This window comes from Mytilus galloprovincialis, chromosome 1 (genome assembly GCF_965363235.1).
Source record: "Mytilus galloprovincialis chromosome 1, xbMytGall1.hap1.1, whole genome shotgun sequence".
Taxonomy (NCBI): Eukaryota; Metazoa; Mollusca; class Bivalvia; order Mytilida; family Mytilidae; genus Mytilus; species Mytilus galloprovincialis.
This window is the reverse complement of record NC_134838.1, coordinates 99,314,296-99,321,394: the sequence shown is the minus strand read 5'-3', so window position 1 is coordinate 99,321,394 and position 7,099 is coordinate 99,314,296. Positions and strand designations below refer to the sequence as shown.

General features: G+C 31.7%; 1 protein-coding gene across 1 annotated transcript in view; it reads left to right on the top strand.

Annotated features, from left to right (window-relative positions):
• Positions 1 to 526: 526 nt before the first annotated feature.
• Positions 527 to 7,099, top strand: part of LOC143047000 (uncharacterized) — a 32,939-nt gene continuing 26,366 nt past the window's right edge. Inside the window, exon 1 of the mRNA XM_076220010.1 lies at positions 527 to 643. The gene's annotated coding sequence lies outside the window, so the exon portion shown is untranslated. The remainder of the gene's footprint in view (positions 644 to 7,099) is intronic.

Sequence of the window (7,099 nt, the reverse complement as noted above, 5' to 3'; positions counted from 1 at the left end):
AGACAACATGACAATGTTGAAATCTGCCTTGAGATCCCTTTTTTATCAAATGATTTTTTTTTTCTCTCTACAATTTTTTATCAAGTCGCAATTAAATGTGTATTGTTTAATTGTTAACTTTACATCTAATCTTGAATATGTATGAAATATAAAACTTTAAAGTATTAAACAAAACCTAAAAAAAACTACGTCTTGTCGTACAACTTTAAAAAAATTTTGAGAAATATTTACATGTGTTTGTAATATGACTAATATCCGTCATTAATTCACGTACTTGGATCTCAATGAGACACAAGTCCTTAAATGCAAATGAGCAACAACAAAAAGTATATCAAAAGCCAAAATAATTCCATTTGTAGATAAAATTAATTTCTTTTCCTTTTTTAGACAAGTTTGTCCAAATTACTCTGTCAAAAAAAGAAATTAATAAACAATAATAAAGACAATATGAATTTGACACAATCTTGTCGCATTGCCTGGGGGTAAATGTAAAAGGTGCATCAATCTTATGTTCTTACATCTGATAGGACGGGATAGTGTTAAAGTTAGTACACGATAAGACGTCTGTGACATAATTTGAGAGGAAATCTGAGAACTTTATCTTATATTAATGAAGATGGTGGTGATATGAAAACACCTAACGGTAAGATTGATATTTAATTAACTTTATTTGATCTTGGCTTATCATGTAACAATCAAACTAAGTATTGGCAAATGTTGAGCAGCTTCAAATTTGGCCATACACAGTGTGGCAAGGTTTGTAGCAAACGCCGGTATTGATCATAATTAAAAATACAAACATTTTGCTGAAATCTCAGTTTATGAAATTTCCCATTGAAAAAACGATTTCACGCTGAAAAAAAATCCGGCAGAGTCGTCCAAAGATAGCTCTGACCTTAATCGTTTTACTTAAAGCCATTTTGAAAGGCCTATATGTATCTGCTCTCTAAACTCCACTTCAGTTTAAGCGTGCTCGTTTGATCGGATTTGTTGAAAGAAGCATTTAGAAGGAACCAATTGCAATTGCGATATCTGTCTTTTCATAAGAATTCTATTAACAATAAATACGATCACATTATTTATTTGAGGAAGCATGGATGGTAGAAGCATATTTGCCATGCAATATGGCGTGCAATTTTAGACAATAACTATAAATATCGTTTTTAATGATTTTTGGAGTAGCTGTAGGTTTTGCTTTTATGCACCTTTATTCCACTAATCCAGTAAAATAAGGGGGGGATTGGTTCTCCAAATTTTAGTTTAACAACGCCATTTATGAATGTGTCTGTCCTTCATATATCAGACACCTCGTTAGTGGTTGTCCTATGACATATCTCAATGATTTTCGTTATTAAGAGTTTCGTGTTGGTTGCGAATAAATGATAGCATCCATAATTGTACAAACAACTTTATACTTTAAAAGATTACAGGTTGCCCTATTAATGCTTTTTGTTACTTCTGTCGTGCGTATTATTTAGATTTCGACAGTGAACCAAGGTAAAACGTTTCCTGTTGTTGCGTTTAATGGAATTCCTATATTTGCGTAACAAGCAAGACTTAGAGTGCAAATGGAATTACCACAGTTAATGAAGTTTGTGCGTCCGAAGAACATTTTTGTATTAACGTTACTTCATTACAAAAGCTCAAAAACACAACAACAAAAAACACAATGATGTAAACTAGTCAAGAGCTTTGTTACCAAAAACGACAGAACTAAATATAGTTACCTTTGCCTGGGGGATTTTGAACCCTAACTAATTTTGTAATTTGTCAACGGAGAATTTATGAAAAATTTTTATTAATCATATCAGCACAGAAGTACTAAGATAACCTCGGGGACTACCAGTCCGCCAGCAGTGGTTGGAGGGGTTTTATGTTCTTAAATATAAATCGAACTTAGCAAATCGTGATTTATGCCGAATAATAGTTAAAGAGCAGATAATACGTATGGGACTGTCTGTCAAACAGCTGTTTTATCAGCTCAATACAGAACATCATTATAAAAGATACAGAACATGGTCGCAATAAGTTTTAACTAATCCCCAAAACAGATTCTACTAAACAGGGGGTATATATTATGTCTCCAAGTCCTGTGTCGGAGAGAGATCCTAGAAAGCAGGATTCGAAATATAATACTCTTACGTTGTTCAACTACTATGCTCAATTCGATTACAATATTGGAAACAAATACATACTCCTTCGTTATGCTCCATCCATATAAGTACTGTTATTTGTTAATAATCTTAAATCAACCAAAAATGGATCAAAAACTGTTTTTAGTGTCCCTTATCTGTCGTATGCCTCTTTTTAAATACCCATTTAAAGTGCCTCAAAATTGAAACAAAAATGGACACCTAAAAAACTTGAATGTATTTAAAGCATACCAATACATGCTTGGATAAGACAACATAATATATCAAAAAACCGTTGTCTTTGACATCCGAGTGACATTTGAATTGTTTACAGTCAGTACTTAATCCATCATATAACTTCATTGTATTGTTAAGTCATGTACATCATACATGTCATTTGGGAAAAACACATGTCGAGGACATCTCCAAAAAGACTTTTTACTACCATTTAACAAAATGGTTTCAATTACACCGTTATCTCACAAGGTAAATGGGTTGATTCCATACCACGTCTCTGTGTTTTATTGACCATTTCTTGTTATATTTGACATAATGTTCTTTGGAAATAGATATTTTTTCTGTTTTGAAAACTCTAACGGTAGTTTGTTTCTACCGAAATAAAAACGGAGGTTAAAGGTGTGTAGGGATCTAAATATTGATATCCCAAAAGACAAAAATAAGTGTAAATAATGGCGTTCTAACTTACATTTATGTGTAGAACATACTGATTCATTGTTCTTTATGATTTTAATGAATTCACTTTCTAATCGTATTACCTAGTTTATTTGATGTAGTATTTAAAGTATCTTAAAAGTAATTTTCAAAATACCCAGTCTTTTTTATTGAACATTGCCTTTTATTTTTTACGCATTCTATTCCTGTTCTTTATATAAAAGCGAGCAACTGTGAAATAAATTTCGATCGGTTTTAACAAGAAAGTATAATACCAAATTAAATGTCTCAGATTTATCATTCTTTAATCAAAGATTCAAACTGGCTGTCATGAGACCTCACTGTGACTTTGAGATGAGGAACAGCTATATAAGCACTGTTCCTTTGCTTTTAGTTTTAGCATGTGTGTGTGGGACGTTTATCATGAATTGAATACACAATGTTCTTTATTTTCCATGACGCAGATGTTTCATGTACGAAAGCCTATATCCAGGCTTTACTTTTAATTACTTTTGTATCGTCAAAGGGAAAAAAAGTTTATGGAAGGATATTACAGTATGAATTTTTGTATAGACGAATAAACCACTGCATCACTATTTTTGGCAACTGCTGTGTAATTGATTTGCGATAAAAGCTACTTTTTTCTAAGTTCATTGCAAAATAGAGGTATCATATTAAAAATAAGCTCATTGTTTGACACCATTTTTTAAGCAAAATACACACAACATGAGTACAACCAAATCCTTCCAAATGTTTAGTATGCCTGACAGCACTGTAAATATATGTGTATGGAGAAGATATGATCAGGTCAATGTTGTTGTCCCTTTAATTCAGTATCATCAAAAGGAAGTATGAGTCACTTGATACCAATGTTTTGTACATATCTTAGTCCCTTTTGGTTTTTGCCTCTAAAGAAAAGCAACTAAAAAGAAGTCTAAAATAACCTTTTTAAAGACCATGATTGTCTTTAGCTTTAATTGAAATATCGTTGAATTCCGTGTCTATCTTTTAGATTTTGCTACATATGAGGACTAAAATTTACACTTTTGCGAAATTTGTAGTTTCTTTCAGTTCGAATTCCATTTCTCAAGTGAGTTAATTTATTTTTAAACCATTTGTGATTAAAGAGGCCACAAATCTCTAAAGGAGTAGTAGGTCCGGTAAGGGTCGATTATGGCCTCAAATTTCAGGTTCATCTAATGAAAGATTTTGGACACTTTTTAAACACTTGAGTGTCTATTTCAATTGATTCAATTAGTGTATGTGAAAGATTTTAACTGATTAAGTCATTAAAAACGCTCCGATTCAAGCTTAAAAATGAAAAATCTATCAAATATGCAAAAAATCGTCACTTTTCAGATTGTTTTTGTCAAAAATGAAAGTGGCCGCATCCGTGTTCATCCTCAACCTTTATATAGGTTATGTATTATCATCAAATACAACTTACATTCCAATATTATGAATGAACACGAATGCGACCACTTTCATTTAAGACGGAAACCGTCTAAAATTAACCTAAAATGCGAAAATTGTGAAGATTTCAGTAATTTAGCACGACTTAACCCTTTAACATTCAAGGATTTTTTACCTTTTCTTCCCGAATAAAGGATAAATGTTTTCAGTCAATTGCACATTTCGATAAAAAGCTCACTCAAAGGACAAGTGAGACTCATCTGATAGATAATTGACCAAGGTTTCAGGAAAACTTGATTTGGGGAAAATAATTTCTTACTTTGGTCACGTGATATCCCTCAAAAGTCACGTGACATGCTGAATCAAAGTGACAAATATGTACAATTCAAGCGGAAAAGCGGTTTTACAGACATTTAGTGACAAAAATAGAACATAATTTTAGTGTTGAATTAATGCATGAAGACTTTCGGAAACATTATCGGTGAAAACTTTATACAGAAAGATGCAAAACTTGTCTGATTGGTAGAAATATCAAGACTCGAAACACCGAAAAATAGTGGATTTTTTGAGAATTTTTGTCATAGTCAAATAAATGGCCCCAGTTTATGTTAAAGATGTACTATTCATAACTGCTTACAGAATAAGCCTTTAGGACAGAATTTTGAGTAAATATTGAATGAAAATCTGGTATTTTTTGAGCGTCCAGGCTAAGAATGTAACAAAAACAGAGAGAGGGGAGAAAAAAAAGGGGGGGGGGGGGGGTAATTTTTCTCTTTGATGTAAATCATGTATTTCAGTTGTCTTAATTGAAATTGAAAGTAAAGTTAAGTTAAGTTACATTTAATATAGGAATTTATTTTAAGTTAAGTTAAGTTAAGTTAAGTTACATTTAATATAGGAATTTATTTTAAGTTAAGTTACATTAAAGTTAAGTTAAGTTAAGTTACATTTAATATAGGAATTTATTTTAAGTTAAGTTACATTTAATATAGGAATTTATTTTTTCGTCCTCCGGCAGTGAGGTTTGAACACGCGATCATCCGGGTGTAAGACTGTGCATCTTTCCACTGAGCCACAGAAACCATTGGAAAACTTATGAAATTTAAGCATATAAGTCACCTTCTCTGTAAGACTAGAAATTAATTTTGGGAGAACATAATCAAACTTCGTTTTCTTAAGAAGCTATTTTTTGAAAATTATTATTTTTTGAAGCAAATTTGTAAGAAAGTTATTCAGAAATGTTCGTTTTTTCGTCTATATGTCACTTTTTCTATACCTTAGCGATACGATATCCAACACCCTAATAACCAGACACTAAAGAAACAAAGATTTGTTATTGCTATTCCGACTTGGCTAACAATTTTTAACACATTTTAGATGTTCTCATCTCTTTTGGTATAAAAACTGACAAAACAAAACATGAAAACTCCTTGTAATTTGAGTTTGTTTCAGTGTTGATACTCTATGAATCAGATTTTTTGTATGTGTATGAGTTTTACTTACAGTTTTGATAGTATTCTTGTAAATGATCACGGCACAGTTATCAAAATTTTCATTTTAAAACAAAAAACAGCAACAATTTGTCTTGTGACATTTTGTGAAAATATTCTATTTAAAAATAGAAATAAAACAGTTTCCCCCCCCCCCCCCCAAAAAAATCTTGTCAATATAGGGCAAATTGACATAATGCATTGCATTTTATTGGTTTCAAACACCAAAAATCAAGTTGGTGGTATACTGATCTTCAATTTGAGCCCACAACCACATATGTACGTCAAAAATTGTCAACGATACAAAACTTCATGCAAACGACTCCGCCACAAATTTTGCTTAACGGTAAAATTGACCGGTAGGAACGTTAAAGGGTTAATGATGTAAGTACTCGATATATGTGCATATTGTATTGTCAAAAACAGTCCATATTTGTGTGGCAGAGCTACTTTCCAATAAATAGCTAAAAGATTACATTTTCACAATTTTCTAAAACTGCTATATTTTGGGGCCAAAAAGGGGTCTTACTGAACCTACTCCTTTTACTTCTTGTTATTTGGAGCAAATATTATTTGCATAAGACTTTATAATTTTTATTAACATTTGCAAAACTCTTCAGATGAGTAGGGTCAATGTAGTTAAAAAATAAATTTGCTTGCATGTCCATCAGGTCCATCGTTTTAAAAGATGTATTAAATAGGGCTTTGTTTACATGATTTGTCCTACAGCAAAAATGTGTCGTTGAACTGTCAGTTTTAAAGGTCGGGCCGATTAAAATAGTATGTACAACTTGAATAATAACCTAATTGTTCCCTTACAGTTATATTCTGCATTAGATATTTGAGTCGATTAAATAAAAACTCGAAACTGATACTATGTGGCTTTCATACACAGAAGATGACTATAGTCCAAAAGTTTTGTGTAATAACAGAATTTCACAAAATTCTCACGGTCAATTCCTTTTGGCATTGCTTTTGAATATAACGAGATGTACATTACACCAAAAAGAAAACTCTAACTCAACTATAAAAAAATGCATAATTCCAGCAACAACATATTCTTAATGAACAATAAGCATACAACCCAGAGACTGACAACAACTTACTTTTTCTGACACAGGAAACCTAGTCTCCTTACGACAGACAGCTAAATATTGGCAGATTTAAACCATTTTTCGGAATCCTCATTGTTCCTCTTGGATATTTTTTTTTAAATAATTCATATTAATAGCCAATAGAAAAAAAATCAGTCATCTCAATATACTGTATTTATCTGCTGACAACATAACTACGCCGTAGGATGCCTATGCCTCTGAAGTCCTCGATATATTATCGAAAACGGAGTCGATATCTATAGACTAATATAATGTTAAATTTGATCTCTTTGTCAAA